Raw genomic sequence first — 25,513 nt, 5'->3', positions numbered from 1 at the left:
TTTGCTTTAAAGCTAACTATAAGACAACAGAAAAGTGAGCACCAAATATGGGCTTCACCCTAGCAAATGATTCCAGCCTATTAGGACACTCACAGAATATTCCCTGCAGCATGACCGACATGACAGTAGAATGTCATCATGTCAGGCTGTACCAGCGTCGGAAGACTAAACACTGTGGGGAAGAACCTCCCTTATGGAATAGTATCAAAAGGTGAGAGCCCAGCTCCTGCCCTGATGGGCTACAGAGATGAGTTCTTGAGATAACACATTGCAGAAACATGCATAGAGTAGTTTAAACTTTTTTGTGTGTAACGCTTTCTCCATTTTCCTGCGAAATCCTCGCTAGTAATTATGTTAGCTTTTAAGTTTTGAGGGTCTGGTAGGACTGAAGCTGCATGCTGCAAGAAATACCTGGGGCAGGAAACTAATACAAACTGCAGCCACAGACGTAAATACTCATGGCCTAAAGTAACGTGAAAACAATACAAAAGTCTTTACTGTTATTTGCACAAGTGTGTGAAGAGACTTTCCACATAACCAACTTGCCACTGAGACTAATGAAGGCCCGATTCCACTGGAACAAGACTATGAGTTACTCATGGGAAGGCCGTAGAACAAAGCCCAGAGATTTTTCATATTTGAGCCCGGGTCCTGGGTCTGTCCCGCTTTTCTCGGGTTTCTCTCTGTAGAGACCCCTATGTGGCTGTTCTCAGCACAGACCGGTGCTGGCTGAGGTTGGTGGTTTAGTGCATCTGCTCTGTTTCCAAAAAGAGGGAGGCGCTGGCCACATCAAACCGCTCCTCATCAATCTGAATGCAGCTTTGTAAAAAGTGCCTAGAAACCACGCAAAGAAAAGTCAGTGGTCTTCCTTGTTTTCACTGTATGTGACACCTCCATTAGAAATTCTGCTTTCCTCTGCACTCCAGCCTGGGTGACAGAGCGAGACTTCGTGAAAAAAAAAAAAAAGAAAGAGAGAGAGAGAAGGAAAGAAAGAAAGAGAAAGGAAGAAAGAACGAAAGAAAAGAAAAGAAGAAAGGAGAAAAGAAAAGAAAAGAAAAATTCTGTTCTTCAGATTAGGCACATAAGGAGAATCTGTATAAATCTGCATCAATGAAGGAAAGAAGAGGACAAGTTAAAGTCTTGGAATTCACATCTGAGTGCACAGACTCATTCTCCAACCCCCTTCTTTTTATTCTGCCAGCTATCGCCTGGGTATGAACACGACAGATACACAAGAGTTCCAACATCTGACAGTCTACTTCAGTCCAAGAAGAGTGCCCACTCTCTTGTTCCCCCTACAACTCATGGTACTAAGAAGTGGTGTGGGACTGCCCAGATGAGTTGACAAGAGAGGCCTTGTGTGGAGGGACCTGTCCTGGCCTGCCCTGTGTTATTTGTAGGTGCACCCAGACAATAGCCAGGGGCATCAGGGATGAGGACTGAGTTGACATCTGGGTTATCAGATAAGACTTTTACATTGAGCCTTTGTAAGGCTGAAACTCAGAAATTTCAGGGCACAATGAAAGAATATCTCAATCTCTTGAGCATCTCTCACAAACAGAGATGGGTACAGAGCTGTCTCAAGAATGTGGATTCCTGGTTTCTTAACTGCTGTTGGGTTCTGTCACCAATAAAGTGTGTTAAACTCTTCAAGGTTCCATCTACTGGGCCCCTTGTTGCTGTAAGACCTACCCAAAGGCCCCACTGTGCTACTGATTGCTCAGTCTCCTCTTCCATGTCAACTCTTTATTTGTACACAATTATGCAAACACAACTTCCTCTTAATTCTCTGGAAAGAACTAAATGCAGCCTGGGTTCCAGGATAGAAGAGACAGATGGAACATAACCTTGTTTTTCTTACCATCTCTGGGACCCAATAAAAGTCACTGTGTATTCGAGGCTTCCCCAACCTCCTAGCATGCACAGTGGGGATGATGCTAACATCTACTTCCTAGGGAATGGATTAGGTGTATATAAGATAAGACATAAAAATAATGATGTGGTGTCACCTGTAGATGATGCACACACTTAGAGATGGAAGCATTAGGAGAATAGGTGGGAGGTAACATGGGCCACAACTCAAACAGGACGGTGATCTGGCAGGGTGATCTTGGGAATGTCACTTCTCCACTGGGCCTCACTTTCATTCTGCTCCAGTACGAAGTTGAAATTAAATGTAGATATTGTCCTCTGGCATTCATATAGTTTAGCTGTGTGTCTCCACCCAAACCTCATTGTGTATTATAACCCCCACGTGTTAAGGGAGAAACCTGAGGGGAGATGATTGGATTATGGGGACGGATTTTCCTCATGCTGTTCTTGTGATAGTGAGTGAGTTCTCACGAGATCCAATGGTTTCACAAGCATCTGGTATATCCCCTGCTCTCAGTCACTTCACTTGTCAGCCACTGTAATTGGAAGGTTTCTGAGGTGTACCCCAATTATGTGGAACTGTGAGTCAATTAAACTTCTTTTCTTTATAAATTACCCAGTCTCGGGTACTTCATCATTGCACTATGATAATGGACTAATACAGGAATTCAACTTTACAGTGCTTTCTCTTTATATTTAGAATCATATCCACGTGCCTTATCACGCCTATGACAGGGGAAGTATTCACAAAGTGTCCCAGAACTAGGTGGTTAGTGACTCAGTTTTCTATTGAATAAAATGGCCTACTGCCTGATGCCAGTAGTATGGCCCTTCGGTTTTGAGGAAAATATCATCTTGTAGGTTGGCCAACAAGGAGATAGGAGTCCAGATCAAATTTGTTTTGTGATACTGGCTTTAAGGCAGTGATTAGAAAAGGCCTAAGAAGTGGGTTCTGTAGGGGATTGCTGGAAGGAAAGCAGGAATATGGAAAGTCATGAGACATACACAGTCATCTCTTCTTGCTTCCTCACAGGTCACATGCAAATTCAGGGAGAGTTAGTATGAAACACACAAAGGAAATTTGGGCTCTAACATCTGCAAACTGATTCTTCATGGACTTCAGTTGGCCATATTGGTTAGAACGATTTCAGCCAATGTTTAAAAATCTCATAAGCAGATAAAATTTTAGTGTTTCAACAAGCCATTTCTTATTTTCATTCTGAAGATACGTTTTTTAATTCATTTTTTTTAACAGTGTAGGGGTTACAAATTCAGCTTCTGTCCAATGAAATACAGAAAAGGATTTCACTTTTGTATTAATTCAGGCTGCTATGCCAAAGGACAATAGATAGGCAGCTTATAGACAACAGGACTTAATTTCTCATACTTCCAGAGGTTCAAATTTGAGATCAGGGTGACAGCATCGTTGAGCTCTGGTGATGACTCGCTTCTGAATGTCAGACTGCACACTTCAGGTTTTATCCTCATTTTGTAGAAGGAGGATGAGAGCCCTCTGAAGTTTCTTGTATAAAGCCAGTAATCTCTATATGAAGGTCCCACCCTCAGGGGTTAATTACATCCTACCTCCTTATAGTATTACACCGGGGGTTACAATTTTAACACATAGAAGAAAATTTATTGTAATTCTCAAGTTTTTTTTTCTGTCTTTGTTTTTGTTTGTTTGTTTTTGTTTTTGTTTTTGTTTTTGAGACACAGTTTCACTCTTGTATCCCAGGCTGGAGTGCAGTGGTGCGATCTCGGCTTATTGGAACCTTCACCTCTCAGGTTCAAGTGATTCTCCTGCCTCAGTCTCCCAAGTAGCTGGGATTACAGGCATGTGCCACCACACCTGGCTCATTTTGTATTTTTAGAAGAGACAGTGGTTTCATCATGTTGTCCAGGCTGGTTTCAAACACCTGACCTCAGGCGATCCACCCGTCTCAGCATCCTAAAGTGCTGGGATTACAGGTGTGAGCCACAGCACCCTGTCAAGATTTTTTTAAAGCTCTCATTTTTCTGCTACTGGGTTTTTCCTGTTTGCGCCCTCGATCTTTCTCTCTGTCTCTTTTTGTGTAAACCTTTTTGTCTAATTATTTCTCTCTATTATATTCCTCAAATATAGAAAGCAAGCTCCAATGTTATGAGATGCTCCATGCAGAGACCCACATAGCAAAGACCTTATGGGGCGCTCAGACCAGTAGAGAGAAGGAACGTCAGGCTCTCTGTCCACACTAAACCCTGCCAATTTTCACACGAGTCAGCTTAAAGGCTCATACTTTCCCAGTCCAGCTTCATTTCAAACCACAGCCCCAGTCTCATAAAAGACCTGAAGGCAGAGGTAGCCAGCTGAACTGTGTCCAGATTCTGGTCCACACAAATTATGAGATATTATATGTCGTTGAAAAGCCCTGAGTTTTAGGGCAATGTTGTCAGAAAGGAGCCGATATCTAACCTCATCTCCCAGGTCCTAGGATTCTCCATCTGTCTGCTTATATCTTCCTCAGGCTGTCTGCAGCCAAACTAGTTCCTTTGTAACCTCTGTCAAACTCACACCTTTGAGTCTCTTCACTAAGGGTGGCTTCTCCCTGACACATGCTTGTGCAGATGCCTTCCTGTTGTCATCCTCATCATGGATTAAAAGTCACCCCAGTGAGGCCTGAGGTCCTCCCATGCAATAATTTTCCAGCTTTTCTTCTCAACAATCTACTTAATATTATAGTCCTTGCTCTTTCTTTTCACATATACTTGCTTTAGTACTTTTGTCCAGCTGTCCTCAGACTGTTTGGTCCTGGGTTGGGGTGTGCAGGCATGATGTAATAATTTTCTGTACCACATGTTGGACCCACCAGGTTAGCTGGCAAAGGGTGAGTGCAAGGGAAAGCAGACTGGCTGTTGTTATATGGGGGATCTCTGATATCCCTTCTTCTTTTCACCACATGATAATTTGGCGGTCACTCATAACAACATGATGTGTGTGACTCTTACTTGTTCCAGCTGCTCCAACAAAGCTCAGTGGGCACCAGAAACAGCAGGCTGTAACCACCTCCAGGCCATCACTAATACTACAGCCCCATGCAGGAGCACTATGGAACAAATCAGGTACCTTGATTTTTGTGTCCTCAAGACACTGGTTCTTCAAGGTCCTAGGGGATAAAGTAGCAGGATCTGAAGGTCCCAAGTATAATGAGTGACCTAGGAATCCCCTTTTGCCCTCTCTTTGCCTCCACCATTTCGGTTGTGCTATTTACTCATGAAGTATCCTCCCCTTATCCAGTGAAATCATTTTCTACCACTTTAAAATGAGGACCTTAAGAATCCAACAGTAGCTGGGAATTTCGTGGACTTCAGCCTCGGAGTCCAATGCTCTGGCACATTTAACTCTGTCTCATCTTCATCTACCCAAGAAGCCTCTCAAGTGGCCATGCGTCTGATTTGAAGGACCTGCTGAGAGTGGATGCATTTTTGCAGTCTCAGAGCAAGAATGCAGGCAGGCAGACACTTAAGAGTATGTGAAATCATCGAGGTCACCCACTTCAGGCACTCCTTTTTATGAGGAAGAAAACAGGATTTCCTGTAGGCATTGTCTACATTAAGCTGAGGTGGATCATAGCTCATTTTACTTCCAGGTGCCCTCAGAGCTGGATGCAGAACCCCAGTCCTGTCATCTTGAAACTGACATGGAGAAGTCCCCATGTGAAAAGAACCCTGGATCTGCTCATTTTCTGTGCCCTTGAATGTGTAGCTACAGACTCTAATTTGCAAAACAAACCTGATAGGTGGGAAGGAGCCAAGGCCTAGGAAGCTGGAGCCCTCCCTAATGCTCTGGAGCCTGCCTACCTCCCGAGATCTGGACCACTCCCTGCCTCTTTTGGGACATCAATTTCCCAATTGTAATGAGAAATTAAATGTAAAACTGCATAAGCATATGCTCTGTGAGAATTTGGTGTCAGAGTCCTCAATACTGGATGATTATTGGGATGGGGTGGGTTTGGGCCCCATGGGTTCTCAGGCCTCCTGTCATACCCAGTGCAGTAGATGTAGAGCTCTGGACAGCCAGGTCTTCTTTCCTGAGCCAGCTGATTACAATACAATTGACCAAGGGCTCTCATCTTAAATATGGTTTCACAGGATAACCCACATTCAGCCACCACCTGCTCTGTGCTTCCTATATTTTGGGGAGCTGATGAAAACCCCAGAATATTGAGGGAGCCCAAGAAACTAGACTTGTGGGCCTGGAGAAAAGAAAAAAAACACTTTTCTATTCCTCCCAAATTGTAGAATCTCTTGTGAAATATTTAACTTTGATTATATCTGAGCTTGATAATATGTTCATGTGTTAACAGCTGCTTAAATTTATTTTTTCTGTGAAGTGTGGGATAATGTCTTTGCCGTGTTTTAAATGAACTTCTAAAAGCTCTCTTCAGAGTGGAGACGTGAGCATCTTTGTGATATAAACTGCACAAATATGTTGCCAGTTTTTTCTTTTTGTTTTTGTTAAATTGTTTTGTTTTATTCTGGTTTGGATGTCTTTTGGGGTTTTGTTTTGTGGCTATTTATTACTACAATGTAACTTCTCCTCTAATTGACTGACAGGTTTGTACATTCTCAATAAAATATTTTGGTAAAATCTTTGCAAATACTGTGTAGTCAATTTTACATTACAGAAACATAAAACAGTCAAGACTATCATGATGAAAAAGAAAGACTGAGTTCTTAAAAAGTAAAATACGACACAGCTAAGGAAGTGTGTAAAGGGAAACTTATAGCACTAAATGCCCACAAGAGAAAGCAGAAAAGGTCTAAAATAGACACCGTAACATCACAATTAAAAATACTAGGGAAACAAGAGCAAACAAATTCAAAAGATAGCAGAAGACAAGATTTAAGATCAGAGTAGAACTGAAGGAGATAGAGACACAAAATCCCGTCAAAAAATCAACGAATCCAGGAGCTGGTTTTTTCAAAAGATCAAGAAAATAAGTAAACTTCTAGCCAGACTAATAAGGAAGAAGAGAAGAATCAAATACATGCAAAAGGAAATGATAAAGGGGATATAACTATTGATCACACAGAAATAAAAAGTATCATTAAAGAATATTTTAAATACCTCTTTGCAAATTAACTAGAAAATCTAGACAAAATGGATAAATTCCTGGACACGTATACCCTCTCAAGTCCAAACCAGTAAGAAGTAGAATCCCTGAATAGGCCAATAACAAGTTCTAAATTTGAGACAGTAATTACTAGCCTACCAACAAAAAGAAGTCCAGGACAAGACGGATTCACGTCCGAATTCCACCAAAGGTACAATGAGGAGGTGGTACCATTCCTTCTGAAACTATTTCAAACAATAGAAAAAGGGGTACTCCCCCTTAACTCATTTTATGAGGCCAGCATCATCCTGAAACCAAAACCTAGCAAAGGCACAACAAAAAAAGAAAATTTCAGACCTATATCCCTGATGAACATCGACGCAAATATCCTCAATAAAATACTGGCAAACCGAATCCAGCAGCACATCAAAAAGCTTATCCACCACGATCTAGTCAGCTTAATCCCTGGGATGCAAAGCTGATTCAACATATGCAAATCAATAAATGTAATCCATTACATAAACAGAACAAATGACAAAAACCACACGATTATCACAACAGATGCAAAAAAGACCTTCAATAAAATTCCACACCTCTTCATGGGAAAAACTCTCAATGAATTATGTATTGATGGAACCTATCTCAACATCATGAGAGTTATTCATGACAAATGCAGAGCCAATATCATACTGAATGGGCAAAAATTGGAGGCATTCCCTTTGAAAACCTGCAAAAGAGAAGAACACCATCTCTCCCCACTCCTGTTCAATATTGTATTGAAAGTTCTGGCAATCAGCCAAGAAAGAAAGAAAGAAAGCGTATTCAAATAGGAAGTCAAATTGTCTCTGTTTGCAGATGACATGATTGTATATCTAGAAAACCCCATCATCATCTCAGCCCAAAATCTCCTTAAACTCATAAGCAACTTCAGCAAAGTCTCAGGATCCAAAATCAATGTTCAAAAATCACAAGCATTCCTATACGCAATAATAGGCAAACAGAGAGCCAAATCATGTGTGAACTCTCATTCACAATTGCTACAAAGGGAATAAAATACCTAGGAATCCAACTTAAAAGGGATGTAACGGACTTCTTCAAGGAGAACTACAAACCGCTGTTCAAGGAAATGAAAGAGGACACAAACAAACGGAAAACAATCCGTGCTCATGGATAGGAAGAATCAATATTGTGAAAATGGCCATATTGCACAAAGAAATTTGTAAATTCAGTACTATCCCCATCAAGCTCCCGTTGACTTTCTTTACAGAATTAGAAAAAAAATACTACTTTAAATTTCTTATGGAATCAAAAATGATCCTGCATAGAAAAGACAACCCTAAGCAAAAAGAACAAAGGTGGAGGCATCAAGCTAGCTGTCTTCAAACTATACTAAAAGGCCACAGTAACCAAGACAGGATGGTACTAGTACCAAAACACAGGATCTTACTCTATCTCCTGGGACAGAGTGCAGTGGTGCAATCACAGCTCACTATAACCTCAAATTTCTGAACTCAAGCAGTTATGCCACCTATGTATCCTGAGTAAATATGACCACAGTTGTGCACACGACCACTCCTGTATATTTTCTTTAAAAAAAAGTTGTACAAACAGAATGTTGCTATATTGCCTCGGCTGGTCTCAAACTCGTGGTCTCAGGCAATCCTACTGCCTCAGTCTGAAAGTGCTGGCATGAGCCCCCATACCTGGAATTTTTTCTCTTTTAAGAAAAAAGGACTTTAAATAATTAATAGGGAAATAAAATAAAGAAAGGTATTGCATAACGATAAAGGGTTCAATTCAACAAGAAGTGTTAGCTATCCTAAATGTAGATGCACCCAACTTTGGGGAACATAGAGTTATACAACAAGTACTGCTAGACCTACAATAAGACTCAAGTAGACACACAATAATAGTAGGGGAATGCAACTCCCCACTAAGTGTTTGACAGATTATCTAGGCAGAAACTTAACGAAGAAATTCTGGAGTTTGATTTGACACTTCATCAATTGAAACTAATAGACATTTATAGTATACGCCACACATCATCTATGGAAAGTAAATTCTTCTCATCTGCTCACAGAATATACACTAGGATTGACCACTTCCTAGCCATAAAGCAATTATCCATACATTTTTAAAAAATTAAAATTATGCCAAACATACTATCAGCCTACAATGGAACAAAGGTAAAAATCAATACCAAGAAAATCTCACAAAATCGCAGAATGATATTGAAATTAAACAACTTGCTCCTGAATGAATTTTGGGTAAACCACAAAATTAAGGCAGAAAATTAAAAACATTTTGAAATAGATGAAGAGACACAATATAACAAAATGTCTGGGATGTAGGAAAAGCACTGTTAAGAGGAAAGTTGAGAGTGCTAAATACTTGCATCAAGAAGTTAGAAAGATCTCAAACTAACAATTTAAAGTCACACTTAGAGAAACTAGAAAAATAAAAACAAACTAACCCCAAAGCTAGCAGAATGGGAAAAATATTCACAACCTATGAACCTGACAAAATCTAATACTCAGAACCTATAAGAAACTTAAAGAATTCACAAGCAAAAAATTACCCCATAAAAAAGTGGGCAATAACAGACACTCTTTAAAAGAATACACACAACTGGCCAAATAACATGAAAAATGCTCATCATCACTAACCATCAAGGAAATGTAAATAAAAACCACAATAAGACGCCATCGTACACCAGTTAGAATGGCTTTTGTTAAAACATAAGATGATAATAGATGTTGAAGAGGTTTCAGAGGGAAAAAAATCACTTATACACTGTTTATAGGAATACAAATTAGTTCAGCCACTGTGGAGAGCAGCTTGGAGACTTTCCAAATAACTGAGAGTTAAACTATGATTCAACCCAGCAATTTCACCGCTGGGTATATACCCAGAAGAGAATAAATTCTTCTACCAAAATAGCACATGCACTTGTTGGTTCATCACTACACTATTTATAAGAGGAAAGACATGAATCACCTTAGGTGTCTAATAATGGTAATTTTTTTTTTTCTGAGATGAAATCTCACTGTGTTGCCCAGGCTGGAGTGCAGTGGCATGATCACAGCTCACTACAACCTCCGCCTCCCAGGTTCAAGCAATTCTCCTGCCTCAGCCACCCGAGTAGCTGGGACTATAGGCCCATGCCACCATGCCCGGCTAACTTTTATATTTTCAGTAGAGACGGGGTTTCATTATGTTGTCCCGGATGGTCTCAATCTCCTGACCTCATGATCCACCCACATCAGCCTCCCAAAGTGCTGGGATTACAGGGGTCAGCCACCGTGTCCAGCCTATTAATGGTAAATTGAATATAAAAAGTGTCACATGTACACCAATACTACTTAGCAAAAAACAAAACGAAACAAAACAAAACAAAACTTGTCCTTTGCAGCAACGTTAATACAACTAAAGGCCATTATACACAGCAAATTAATGCAGAAATGGAAAATGAAAATACTGCATGTTCTCACTTATAAATGGAAATTAACACCGGGTACAAATGGACATAAAAACAAAAATAATAGACAACTCTTAGAGGGTGGAGAGAGGGAGGGACCAAGAACTGAAAAACTGTCTACTTAGTACTATGCTCACTGCCTGGGTGATGGAATTCCTCACATTTCAAACCTCAGCATTATAAAAAATACCCATGTAAAAAACCTGTGTAGGTACCTCCTAAATCTAAAATAAATTTGAAATTCTAAAAAGAGGTCTTACTCTCTCACCCAGACAGGAATACAACACCATGATTATAGCTCAATGCAGTCTCATATTCCTGGTGAACTCAAGCAATAGTCTTACATCACCCCCAACTTCCTGAGACTACAGGAACATTCCGCCATGCATGGCTAATCTGTAGAAATATTTTTTACATACAGCTTGTCACAATATTGCCCAAGGTGGTCTCAAACTCCTTGCCTTAAGTAATTGATATTGTTTGGCTCTGTGTCCCCGACCGAATCTCACCTTGAATTGGAATAATCCCCACTTCTCCTGGAAAGGACCCAGTAGGAGGTAATTGAATCATGGGGGTGGGATTTTCCCGTGTTGTTCTCATGATAGCAAATAAGTCTCATGTGATTTGATGGCTTTATAAGTGGAGGATCCCCTGAACAGAGTCTGTTGCTTGCTTCAATAATGGTGAGACCTCCCTAATCATGTGAAACTGTGAGACCGTTAAAACTTTTTTCATGATAAATTACCTAGTCTTGTTTTTGTTCTTATTAGCAGTATAAGAATGGTTTAATACAGTAGTCCTCTTGCCTTAGCTTTCAAAGTAGCTGGAATTACATGCATATGTCACCTTGCCTGGCTAAAACACCTAGCTTAAAGATGCTCAGTCAGCTAAAGAAGAACATAGAAAACTAAACAGAAAAAGAAAACAATGCATGAAGATAATGAGATTATCAACGAAGTGATTAAAGGTACAAAATCGAAACATAAAGTGTGGAGCTGAAAAGTAAAATACCTGAATTTAGAGATTCACTAGAAGCTCCAGCAACAGGTTTGATCTAGCAGGAAAAAATCCAGCAAGCTTTATAAGAAGTCATTTGAAATTATAGGCTGTGGAGGCTAAAAATAATTTTAAAAATTAAGAGAGCCTAAGGGACTTATGGGAGACCATTAAAATGGCCAATATACTTATAATGGGAATTCTAAAATAAACAGAGAAAAGACAGCAGCAAAGTTATTTCAAGAAACAAACAGTGGCTGAGAACTCTCAAAATTTGAGGGAGAAAATGACCTAAAATTTCATGAAACTTTACCAACTCTAACTATATTCTTTGTTATTATAATGAAGATGCACAGAATACTTTACTTCTGCTATATATTTGACATAACAAGGCTTAAAAGTGACTGTAATCTGTGCCAATTGATTTATAATACAAAATGATATAATTTGTGACATCAAGAAAACACTTAGGGAGCCATAAAGAGGCAGGCTTTTATAGGCAATAGTAGTTATTCTTGGTAATATCTATAGTAACAACAAAGAAAATACCTATAGTACTTAGGATTTTGAGACTAGTCTGGGCAACATGGCAAAACCCTGTCTCTATGAAAAATAACAAAAATTTGTCAGGAGTAGTGGTGCGCATCTGCAATGTTATTGAATTTGTTTAGTAGTTCTAATAGTTTTTGGTGTAGTGTTTAGAGTTTTTCACATATAAGATTAGTTTGTCCACAATCAGAATCCATTTGACTTCGTCCTTTCCAATTAGTATGAGTTTTAGTTCTTCCTCTTGCCTAACGTCCTTGCCTAGGACTTCCCGTACTATGTTGAATAAGAGGGCTGAAAGTGGGGGTGATTTGTGTTGTTCCAGATCTCAGAGAGAAAGCTTTCAGCTTTTCCTTATTCAGTATAATGTTAGCATTGCTTTGTCATAAATGGCCTTTATTGTGTTGAGGCACATAACTTCTATTCCTAATTTGTTAAGAGGTTTCATCATAATGAATATTGAATTTCATCCAACGCTTCTTCTGCATAGGCAAAAGGAACAAAAATTAAAATACTTAATGTGATGTTCAATACAGGGTGTCAAATTGATTGGAGGATGGAAAGCATTGATCCTGGGTGTGCCTGTGAGGGTGTTGAAAAACGTGATTAACATTTGAGTCAGTGGGCTGGGAAAGGGAGACCCACTCTTAATTGGGTGAGCACCATCTAATGAGCTGCCAGTGAATATAAAGCAGGCAGAAAAATGTAAAAAGGAGAGACTGGCCTAGGTTCCCAGCCTACATCTTTCTCCTGTGCTGGACGCTTCCAGCCCTCAAACACCAGACTCCAAGTTCTTCAGCTTTGGGACGTGGACTGCCTCTCCTTGCTCCTCAAACTTGCACACAACCTATTGTGGGATCTTGTGATCTCTCCGGGGAAGCCCGACTAATACACCTAGAAACAAACTTAACTAAAAAGGTAAAGGATCTCTACTCTGAGAACAACAAAACATGGATAAAAAATATAAAATATTAATGAATACATCAAAAAATCCTGTGTTTACACACTGGAATAATACTGTTAATATAGCTACCCAAAGTGATCTACAGACATAACGTGATTTTTATCAAAATATCAATGACAGTTTTTCACAGAAATAGAAAAAATATTTTAAATTTGTGTGGATCCACAAAAAACTCTGAATAGACAAACAACTTTGAGCAAAATAAGCCAAGCTAAAGGCATCACTTTATCAAACTTCAAAACTTCCTATAAAGCTATAGTAACCAAAACAGCACTGTACTGGCATAAAAACTAACAAATAGACTAATGTGCCCAATAAGCCCAGAAGTTAATTTATGCACCTAAAGCCAACTGATTGTCAATAAAATTGCCAAGCACACACTTTAGGGAAAAGCTAATCTCTTCAATAAATGGTGCAGGGCCATTTAAATATTTATATTCAGAAAAATTCTACTAGACGATTGGGCTTTGCCATATATGAAAATCAACTCAAAATAAAGACTTAAATGTAATGCCATAAATTATGAAACTATTAGAGAAAAACATAAAAAAAGCTTTATAACATTGGACTGGGAAAGGATTATTAAAATAAGATGTCAAAACCTACGCAACAAAATAAAAAATATGCAAACAACATTATGTCAAACTAAAATGCTTTTTCATATTAAAAAAACAACTAAAAGATTGAAGAGACAGCTTAGGCAATGAAAGAAAACGTTTTTAGGCTATACATGTGACAAAAGGCTAATATTCAGAATACATAAGAAACTTTAAAATCTCAAAATAAATACACTTATAATCTAATTTTAAAAAATGCAAAAGATCTTAACAGACGTTTGTCAAAAAGAGATACAAAAATGGCTAACTGGAACATAAAAAGATGTTCTACATTACTAATCAGCAAAGAAATGCAAATCCAAACCACAATGAGGTACCACCTCACTCCCATTAGAATGGCTATAATAAAAATAAATAAATAAATAAAAAGTACTAATGAGGATATAAAAAGTAGTGAATGTATACATTGTTGGTGGAATTGTAAATTAGTATGGCCATTATAGAAAATAGTATGGAGGTTTCAGAAAGAAATTGAAAATAAATCTATTATATGATCCAGCAATTTTACTTTTGGCTGTATATCCAAAAGAAAGGATATCACTGTGTCAAAAAGATATTTGCATTCTCATGTTAATTACAGAACTATTTAGAATAGCTTATATATGGAATCAATTCAAATGTACAGCAAGAGATAAATGGATAAGGAAAATGTAATTTATATACACAGTGAAATTCTATTCAGCCATAAGAAAGGATAAAATTCTGTCAGTTAAGAGAGCATGGATGAACCTTGAACATACCATGTTAAGTAAAATAAGGCACATAGAGAAACACAAGTACTTTATGATCTTATTATCTCACTCATTTGTGTAACCTGAAAAAAAGGGATGATATAAGCAAATAGTACAACGCGGGTTACCAGAGACTGAAATAGGAGGACGGGAAAATGCTGCTGAGTGTTACAATTAGAAAGGAGAAAGAAGTTTTTGTTTTTTATTACACGGTAGAATAATAATAATTAATGAAAATATATCGCATATTACAAAATACCTAAAAGAGACCACTTGTGGTGGCACATTCCTGCAATCCATACATTTTGGGAGACTGAGGTGGGAGAATCACTTGAAGACAGAAGTTCAAGATGAGCCTGGACAACATAGTGTGACCCTGTCTCTGTGAAAAATTAAAACATTATCCAGGCATGGTGACAGGTTCCTGTAGTCCCAGCTAATAGGGATGCTGAGGTTAGAAGATTGTTTGAGGTTACTTGAGCTAGGATTGCACCACTGCACTCCAGTCTGGGTGTTAGAGCAAGATCCTGTCCCTAAAAAATGTTAATACATAAAGATAAAATAAAATAGCTAGAGAAGAAGCTTTTGAATGTTCTCACCACAAAAGCAACACATGCATGAGGCAATAAATATACTAAATACTCTGATTTTTATTGCTATACAACATACATACATAATTGTTTCCCCAAAATATGTACAATTAAATGTGTCAATTTTAAAAAATGAAGACTATAATGTAAAACCTATAGCTGTAAAATTCCTAGCACAATACAGAAGGGTGAAGCTTCATGACAATTGGTCTTGGCAATAATTTGGGGGATGTAACATCAACGGATCAGACAACAAAAGCAAGGGAATACACATGGTACTAAATCAGTGTGAGAAAAATATCCCAAACAGGCAAAGCAGAACATGGAATAGATATACGCACAATTATGTACATTGTAGTATTACTCACAAACATACTACCTGGAAGCAAATGTACCTTTAAGGATGAGTAGATTCAACAAACAGGGCAGGTATATTCACTGGGATAGCATTCAGCCTTAAAAATAAGGAAATCTTGAAAAGTACTACAATAAGGACAAATCTTGAAAACATTCGGTAAAGTAAAACAAGACAGTCAAAAAGGAAAACCGTATAATTACACTTATATAAAATATTTAGTCAGTCAAACTCATAGAAACCAAGTGTTGTAGTCTCAGCAGTGCACCAAGATGTAACGGTATCTCGTAGTCTGAGATCACACCCAGAGTTCTTTTTTCTACCTCTAAGGAGATTAAGGAGCGTGAACACAAAGGTGAGGTTGGAGTGAAAGTTTGATAAGCAAGAAAAAAAAGCTCTTTGCCAGCAGAGATAGGTGTCTGAACGGGATGCCCTCTATGAGGCTGGGTTCCAGGGTTTTTATGGACTGGGAAGGGAAGGGAAGGGAATGTGCATATTTCACAGGCCGTCTTGAAAAACGTGTGGCTCAGCTTGGCCCATGACTTTGGCCCGGTACCAATCAGGAGCTGAAGGGATGATTCATAGATGCTACTTAGCTTGGCCCATGACTCATCAGAAGATAAGGTGAAAGCTTGGCCAAGCAGCTTGGCCAGGGAGCAGTTAGGGGCTGAAGTAATTATTCATAGAGATCAGACTTACAGTTCAAATAAAGGAGAGTATCGACCGGAATGCACCAGAGCCCACTGTGCTTATGCCCACAAAAGGAGAAGAAACTTTTTCCTGGGAGCCCACTGACTGTACAAAGGGCAAAAGCGTTTCTTTTTTTCTTTCTCTGTTCTTTCTTTCTTTCATTTTTTTTTTTTGAGATGTACTTTCTTCTATTTATTTATTTATTTATTTATTTTGAGATGTAGTTTTGCTCTTGTTGCCCAGGCTGGTGTGCAATGGTGCGATCTCGGCTCCCAGCAACCTCTGCCACCTGGGTTCAAGCGATTCTCCTGCCTTAGCCTCCCAAGTAGCTGGGATTACAGGCATGCGACAGCATGCCCGGCTAATTTTGTATTCTTAGTAGAGACGGAGTTTCTCCATGTTGGTCATGCTGGTCTCGAACTCCCGACCTCAGGTGATCCGCCCTCCTCTGCCTCCCAAATTGCTGGGATTACAGGCATGAGCCACCGTGCCTGGACAAACAACGGCATTTCTATTCCAGTTCGGTCTTGTTCCCTTAACTAAGTGGGCTGGAGGTTTGTACAAGTTTCTATCCAAATGGGCCAGAGGTTTTTCTATCTGTGCAGCCGTGGGCAGGTCTCCAAGCACAACACCAAGTGCTAGTTCCCTTGTTGGTGTCTGCAGCTTGATTTTTTCCAGGATTCATTTTATATTATGCAGGGATGAGACACTGACCCAAGGTCCAGGGACTTTCCAGGGACCCTTCTGTTGCTACCTACCTAAAGCAAGCTAACTAACTTCTTTCACAAGTAATGAGTATTCACTTTTACTTTTGTAAGACAAAAATTATCTAAAACCTATTGCAAAACAATAGAACTATTCTTACCACTTCTAAACCATATACTTAAAATGTTAGAAATGACAATGGCATGTTTTTAACGACAATTAGAAACTTAAGACTACCTAAAAGGCACAGTTACAAAATCTTCAAACATCCCCTTCAAATAATAAAGGGTTCTCCTCACATAATTGTTTAGATTTAACTATAAGTTGATTGTGAATTTATGATTATTTCCCTGACTACTCACCAAGATGGAATAAAACAATCACTAGAAACCAAGAAAAAAGGGAAATTTATAGCACTAATGTCCACATCAAAAAGCTAGAAAGGGTTGGGCATGGTACCTCATGCCTGTAATTCCAGCACTTTGGGAGGCTGGGGCAGACAGATCACTGGAGGCCAGGTGTTCAAGACCTGCCTGGCCAACATAGCAAAACCCCATCTCTACAAAAAAATACAAAAATTAACAGAGTGTGGTGATGCACATCTGTAATCCCAGCTACTCAGGAGGCTGAGACAGCAGAAATGACTTAAAACTGAAAAGCGGAGGTTGCAGTGAGCCAAGATCATGCCACTGTACTCCAGCCTGGGCAACAGAGTGAGACTCTCCCACAAGAAAAAAAAAAAAAAAAACCTAGACAGATCTAAAGTTAACAGACTAACATCTTGATTAAAGGAACAAGGAAACCAAGTGAAAAAGAACCTGAAAGCTAGCAGAAAACAAGAAATAACCAAGATCAGAATACAGCTGAAGGACATAGAGACACTGAAAACTCTTCCAAATAAAAAAAAAAAAAAACTCAACCAATCCAGGAGCTGTTTTTATGTAAAAAATTAATAAACTAGATGGAACACTAGCTAGACAAATAAATAAGAAAAGAAAGAAGAACCAAACACAATGAGAAATAATAAGGGAGATATCATCCCTGATCCCATGGAAATAAGAACAAACATCAGAGAATACTATAAACACCTCTATGCACATAAACCAGAAAATCTAGAAGAAATGGACAATTTATTGCAAAAAAAAAACCCCTCCACAAGACTGAAACCTGAATAGATCAATAATGTGTTCTGAAATTGAGGCAGTAAAAACTAGCCTACCAAGCAAGCTGAATTTGACTAGAAGTACAAGGGGAGAGGGTACATTTTCTCCTAAAACTACCCAAAAAAAATTGAAAACAAAGATGTTCTTTCTAACTCATTCTACCAGGCCACCACCATCCTGATACCAAAATCTAATATAGATACAAAAACTACAACAACAAAACATCATGCTAACATCTTTGATGAACACCGTGCAAAAATTCTCAATAAAATACTGGCAAACCAAATCCAGCAGCACATTAAAAAGTGCATCCACCACAACGGAATTGGCTTGGTCCCCAGGATGCAAGGTTGGTTCAACATATGCAAATAAATAAATGTGACTCGTCACATGAAGAGAAGTAAATACAAAAACCACATGATTATCTCAATAGATGCAGAAAAAGTATGCAATAAAATTCAACATTCCTTCACGTTTAAAATTCTCAATAAACTAGTTACTGAGGAAACATACCTCAAAATAATGAGCGCCATATACAACAAACCCACAGACAATATCATACTGAATGTGCAAAAGCTGGAAACACTCCCCCTGAAAACTGGCACAAGAAAATTATGTCTTCTCTCCCCACTCCTATTCGACACAGTATCAGAAAACTTGGCCAGGAAAATCAGGACAGAGGAAGAAATAAAGAGTCTTCTAAAAGAAAGAGAGGAAGTCAAATTATCTTTGTTTGTAGATGACCTGATCCTATATCTAGAAAGCCTTATCTTCTTAGCCCCAAAGCTTCTTAAGGTGATAAGCAACAGTAGCAAAATCTCAGGATATAAAATCAATGTGCAAAAGTAGCTAGCATTCCCATACACAAACATCAAGCAAGCAGGGAGACAAATAATGAATGAACTTTCATTCACATTTGCTACAAAGAGAAAAAAAATACCTAGGAATACAGCTAAGAAGGAAAGTGAAGGACCTCTTCAAGGAGAACTACAAACAACTGCTTACAGAAATCAGAGTGGACACAAAACAAAAGTAGAAACATTTCATGCTCATGGAGAGGAAGAATTAGTATCATGAATATGAGCATATTGCCCTAAGTAATTTATAGATTCAATGTTATTCCCATTGAACTACTGACATTTTTCAGAGAATTAGAAAAAAAAAAACTTTAAAAATTCATATGGAACAAAAAAAGAGCCCAAATAGCCAAGCCAACCTTAAGAAAAAAAAAAAAAAAAAAAAGCTGAAAGCGTCACTGCCTAACTTCAAACTATACTAGTACAGTAACCAAAGCAGCATGGTACTGGTATAGAAACAGAAACATAGACAAATGAAACAAAATAGGGAACCTAGAAATAAAGCCAAAAACCTACAACAACCTGATCTTTGACAAAGTCAACAAAAACAAGGAATTAGGGAAAGATCTCCCTATTCAATAAATTGTGCTAGGAAAACTGACTAGTCATATGCAGAAAATTAAAACTGGAACCCTTCCTAACACCATAGACAAAAATTAACTCAATATGGATTAAAGACTTAAATGTACAACCTAAAACTATAAAAACCTTAGAAGAAAAAATCTAGATAATACCATTCAAGATATAGGCAGGAGGAAAGATTTGATGACAAAAAGGCCAAAAGCAATAGCAACAAAAACAAAAATTGACTAATGGGGTCTAATTAAATTAACAGCTTCCGCAGACCCAAAGAAACTATCATTGGAGCAGAGAACCTAGAGAATGGGAGAAAAATTTTGCAACCTATCCATCTGACAAACGTCCAATACCCAGAATCTACGAGGGACTTGAAATTTACAAGAGAAAAACAAACAACCCCTTTAAAAAGTGGTCAAAGGACATGAACAGACATATCTCAAAAGAAGACATACATGTGCCCAACAAACATGAAAAGCTCAACATCACTGATAACTGGATAAATACACATCAAAACAACAATGAGATACCATATCACACCAATTACAATGGCTATTAATAAAAAGTAAAAAAAAATAAAAACAGATGCTGGTGAGGTGGTGGAGAAAAGGGAACACTTTTACACCGTTGGTGAGAGTGTAAATTATTTCAAGCATTGTGGAAGAGAGTGTGGAGACTCCTCAAAGACCTAGAAGCAGAAATACCTTTTGACCCAGCAATACTATTACTGGGTATACACCCAAAGGAATAGAAATCTATTTTAAATATACATGCATGCATATGTTCATTGCAGCACTATTTACAATAGCAACGTCATGTAATCAATCTACATGCCCATCAATGATAGACTGGATAAAGAAAATGTGGTACACCTACACCATGGAACACTATAAAGCCATAAAATGTAATGAGATCCTGTCCCTTGCAGGGACATGGTTGGAGTGTGAAGCCATTAAACCCAGCAAACTAATGCAGGAACTGAAAACCAAACACCACCTATTATTATTCTAACTTATTAGCGGAAGCAGATCAATTAGAACACATGGACACACTAGGAAGAACAACACGCACTGGACACCTGTTTCATGGCATGGGGGAGGGGAAGGAGAGCATCAGGAAGAATAGCTGTGGATGCTGGCCTTAGTACCTGGGTGATGAGATGACCTGTGCAGTAAAGCACAATGGCATACATTTATATATGTAACAGACCTGCATATCCTGCACATGGACCCCTAAACTTAAAATAAAAGTTGAAAAAAAGTTTATAACATATGGACCCCTGAAGTTAAAATAAAAGTTGAAAAAAAAATGCATATCTGGTGGATTCTCTATGTTAGAAACAAACTGAGGATCCTGAAGCTCCCGCTGGGAGAATCAGGGCTGGGGGCATCCTGGGGAGCCGCTGCCAAGGCTGTCCGCCGTCCCTACAGGCCGCCTCCCTTCCCGGCCAGTGATGGAAAGGAGAGGGGGAATGTGAACAGCTGTGGAACTCAGACTCTCAGGAACTGAATCAGGCCCCAGCCCATGCCCCCCATCCCAGTCCAGCCAGCGTGCCAGCCAGGTTTCCCCCACAGCCAGCCCAGCCCTCAGGATTGTTAGATGGAACAAGGCTCCATCATCACCCAGGCATGGAGGGAAGACGCCCTGGTCCTTACCAAGCAAATCCTGGTTTCCAAAGTGCTCTCCGAAGAGGTCTCATGTTTGTCACACCTTAGAAGGCCCCTTTCTGCTCTTCTTGCACCCAGCATGTTGGCCAGTCACGTTCCCCTGCTAAGCTCTTCACACATAATTAGGAAGTCAACACCATTACTAAGTCAGATCAGCTCCAGAGTCTCCATTATCAGTTTTATCAGATCCCAGGAACCTGCCTGCTCCCAGAGGTGACAGAGAAAAATCAAGGAAGGATCTGTGTGAGCAGTGACCTGGATGAAACCCTTGTGCCTAGCTCCTTGAAGGCATTCAGCAATGCGGACTGCCTAATGCCTGTAGAGATTGAGGGGATCAGACACCAGATCCATTTGCTCATGAGGCCTTATATGGATAAGTTCCTGAGATGACAGGAGGAACTTCTTAAATGTGATTTTTTCACTGCTGTCTTCATTCCAGCCTGAACAAGTATGCAGATCCTGTTGAGAGGTGACATTGTGCTGGCAGTCCTCACAGCCCTCACTCGCTCTCGGGGCCTCCTCTGCCAGGGCTCCCACTTTGGCGGCACTTGAGGAGCCCTTCAGCACACCGCTGCAGTGTGGGAACCCCTTTCTGGGCTGGCCAAGGCCAGAGCTGGCTCCCTCAGCTTGCGAGGAGTTGTAGACGGAGAGGTGCGGGCGGGAACTGGAGCTGCGCACCATGTTTGCGGCCCAGCGCGAGTTCCGGGTGGGCGTGGGCTCGTTGGACCCCGCGCTCGGTGTGGCCGGCCTGCCCCACCGACCCTGGGCAGTGAGGGGCTTAGAACCTGGGCCAGCAGTTGGTGTGCTCAATTTCTCACTGGGCCTTAGTTGCCTTCCCACGGGGCAGGGCTCTGGACCTGCAGCCCGCCATGCCTGAACCTCCCCCACTCCATCCTCTCCTGTGCAACTGGAGCCTCCCCGACGAGCACCACCCCCTCCTCCACGGCACCCAATCCCATCAACCACCCAAGGGCTGAGGAGTGCGGGCGCACGGCGCAGGACTGGCAGACAGCTCCACCTGCAGATCCGGTGCAGGATCCACTGGGTGAAGCCAGCTAGGCTCCTGAGTCTGGTGGGGATGTGGAGAACCTTTATGTCTAGCTAACGGATTGTAAATACAGCAATCAGCACTGAGTATATAGCTCAGGGTTTGTAAATGCACCAATTGACACTCTGTATCTAGGTATTCTGGTGGGGACAAGGAGAACCTTTGTGTCTAGCTCAGGGATTGTAAACGCACCAATCAGAGCCCTGCCAAAACAGACCACTTGGCTCTACCAATCAGCAGGATGTGGGTGGGGCCAGATAAGTGAAAAAAAGCAGGCTGCCCGAGCAAGCAGTGGCAACCCACTCGGGTCCCCTTCCACACTATGGAAGCTTTGTTCTTTTGCTCTTTGCAGTAAATCTTGCTGCTGCTCATTCTTTGGGTCCACAATGCCTTTATGAGCTGTAACACTCACCATGAAGGTCTGCGACTTCACTCCTGAAGCCAGCGAGACCACAAACCCACTGGGAGGAATGAACAACTCCAGATGTGCCGCCTTAAGGGCTGTAACACTCACCACGAACATCTGCAACATCATTCCTGAGCCAGCAAGACCACGAACCCATCAGAAGGAAGAAACTTTGAACACATCCGAATGTCAGAAGGAACAAACTCCGAACATGCTGCCTTTAAGAACTGTAACACTCACCATGAGGGTCTGCAGCTTCATTCTTGAAGTCAGTGAGAATAAGAAACTACCAGTTCCGAAAACACTGTGATGGGTGTGCTGGACCAGTGTGGGGTGTTCTGGGGTGGCCTAGCCCATGAGTCATGTTTGTTCCACCAGGGCTGCTATGTCAAGGACCTCAGCCATCTGGGGATGGACCTGAGGAAAACTGTCACCCTGGACAACTCGCCTGCTTCTTACATCTTCCACACAGAGAATGCAGTGCCTGTGCAGTCCTGGTTTGATAACATTCCAGACAGCAGCTGCTGCACCTGATATCAATCTTTGAGGAGACGAGTGGAGCAGATGGTGTCTACACTAGCCTTGGGCAGCAGTGGGCCCTTAGCCTTCCCTGCTTCCCAGCAATGGCCATCACAGTAGGGGATTTTCCCACACTGTCCCTTTATGATCAGCCTGAAAGAGTGAAGGCTGGAACACCTACCCACATGGGCCTGGAAAGAGTAAGAAATGATTGAAAAGAGCTTTAGCACAGCTTAGATGCCCAGGGGGTGAATGCCAGACCAAGGATACCCAGAGCTACCTGCCATCAAGTTGTTGGGTTCCCGAGATGTAGGTGTGAGAGAAAGAAAGAGAGCATGTATGTTTTGCCATGAACTGTGGCCCTAATATATAGTGTTTCAGTGGGGGAGAAGCTGAAGGACGAATACTTCCCAAGTTAGCTTGTCTCCTCTCCTGTCACCCTATGAGCCCCTGAGCTCCATAGGGATGAAGACTCTTGAAGACTCCATTGCAAACCTGGTGTTTCCTCAGTGCAGCAAGGCCTATGCCAAGGAGAAAGGAAAGGTATGCCTTTGGGTGTTCCAGACACACATCTTTCTGAAATATTTCTCCAGCCAGTTGTTGCAGACAAAAGACTACATTTCTGGGAAGATGGGGACTTATGTCCAGACCAGTACCCAAGCCATCAGGTCTTGTGGCCCAAAGGCTGTGCTTACTTAAGTCCAGCCAAGTGCCTGGGATGGATCATTTCTGCATCTCCCCAAGACTCACCACTTAGCCATAGCCTCAAACCTGTGGGGAAGGAAGTTATCTCCCCACGCTGCAAGAGGACAAATAACTGATTTCTGCTCTTTTTACTCTGTTTTAAAATTCTCTTTCAAAAAAAAAGCCTATCTGAAACTAAAAAACAAACAAACAAACAAACAAAAAGGTTGTCAGACTTACATAGGTGAAAACCTCACAGATATATCTATAACCAACAAACACAGCTAATTCACACATATATTAAACATCACATTGAGATAAAGTGTATCGAGCTAAAAATTATCATTCAACTCATGATATCAAGCTTTAAAAGCAAAAATACAATTAACTGATCTGAGAAAACATACCCAAGAAAAGAAACGCAATAACACGCAATTGAAAATAAGAAGAGAGATTTTAATGCATAAAATCCTGAAAAAAACATGGATTTACAATGAAAAATAACTTTTTTTTTTTTTGAGACAAGAGTCTTGCTCTGTCGCCCAGGCTGGAGTGCAGTGGCGTGATCTCGGCTCTGCCCACTGGATTCATGCCATTCTCCTGCCTCAGCATCCCGAGTATCTGGGAATACAGGCGCCCGCCACTGTGCCCGGCTAATTTTTTGTATATTTAGTAGAGACGCGGTTTCACCATGTTAGTCAGGACTGTCTTGATTTCCTGACCCCGTGATCCACCCGCCTCGGCCTCCGAAAGTGCTGGGAATACAGGCATGAGTGACCACACCCGGCCAAAAAATTACCTTTAGATATCTACAGCATTCAACTGCATGCACTCATGAAAAGCAGACATTCTAAGTCATTGGAATTTAATAAATTGCAGTAAAATTATACAGAAAATACATTACAATCATTACTAACAGGCTCTAATTAGAAGAATTTAATTAATAATCATTAAAAAGATAGGAGAATTTAATTATGTCCTCAATATGTTTCTGCTCTTCTTACCACAAAATATAATAAAACTCTATGACTATAATATAGTTTTCAGGAGCTAAAAAAGCCTTATGTTTCGAAATAAAAGAACAACAAAAATTTTGCAAAATACGCTGAGCATTACTGAAGTATAAAGTAAATATCTGGAATTAAAAATACCATCATTTAGATACAGACTAAAAAAAGAATATAAATGTTAATGACTCCTTTTTGCCTGCAGTGAGCTTGAAATTACAAACAAAAATTTTAATAAATATGTTGCACCTACAAGAAATTTTATTAATAGCTTACATAATGTGTAAATTTCAGCAATTTATTTTAGAATTTTTGAATCTAAAAATCACCAGCTTTACATTCATTTCAGAAAGTGAAATATAAACGAGAGTAACATAAGCAAGATGACAGAATGGGTGGTTCTGCGTGCACATCCCCCACAACATAATGCAGCTGCCACAGCAAACATAAGTGCATTCATGTAAGCCTTGGAATCCAGTTCAGAGTTTGTGACACCCAGCTGGAGGCAAAGACCAAGGAAGACATCTTCAGAGGATAAGCACTTGACCAAGTGGCAAGCTTGCCAATCATGGTCCCGGCTTCAAAACAGAATACTGCCACATCTTACTGTAGACTTGCCTATAACTCATTTGACTTTGGTCCTGCCACTGCAACTATCTGTCAAAAACACAAGAGAATTCATACTCACCTGAGACAGGTGACAGGCCTGCAGAACTTGGTTCTCTCTATAGTCCCTGAATCAGGCAAAACCCACCTTCTTTACTTCTCCAGCCATGGTCTAGAAGAAATCTTCACATTGATAAGATGAAATGCTAACTACCAATATGAAAAATACTAAAGTATAAATGTCACTAAAAATGCTAAATACATACCGAAATTCAGAATACTCTAAACTGTTATCATCTTAAACCAGACTATTAAAATACAAGATGTTTTATATAAGTCTCAT

The sequence above is a fragment of the Pongo pygmaeus genome, chromosome 12, assembly GCF_028885625.2.
Source record: "Pongo pygmaeus isolate AG05252 chromosome 12, NHGRI_mPonPyg2-v2.0_pri, whole genome shotgun sequence".
NCBI lineage: Eukaryota > Metazoa > Chordata > Mammalia > Primates > Hominidae > Pongo > Pongo pygmaeus.
This window is presented reverse-complemented; position numbering follows the sequence as displayed.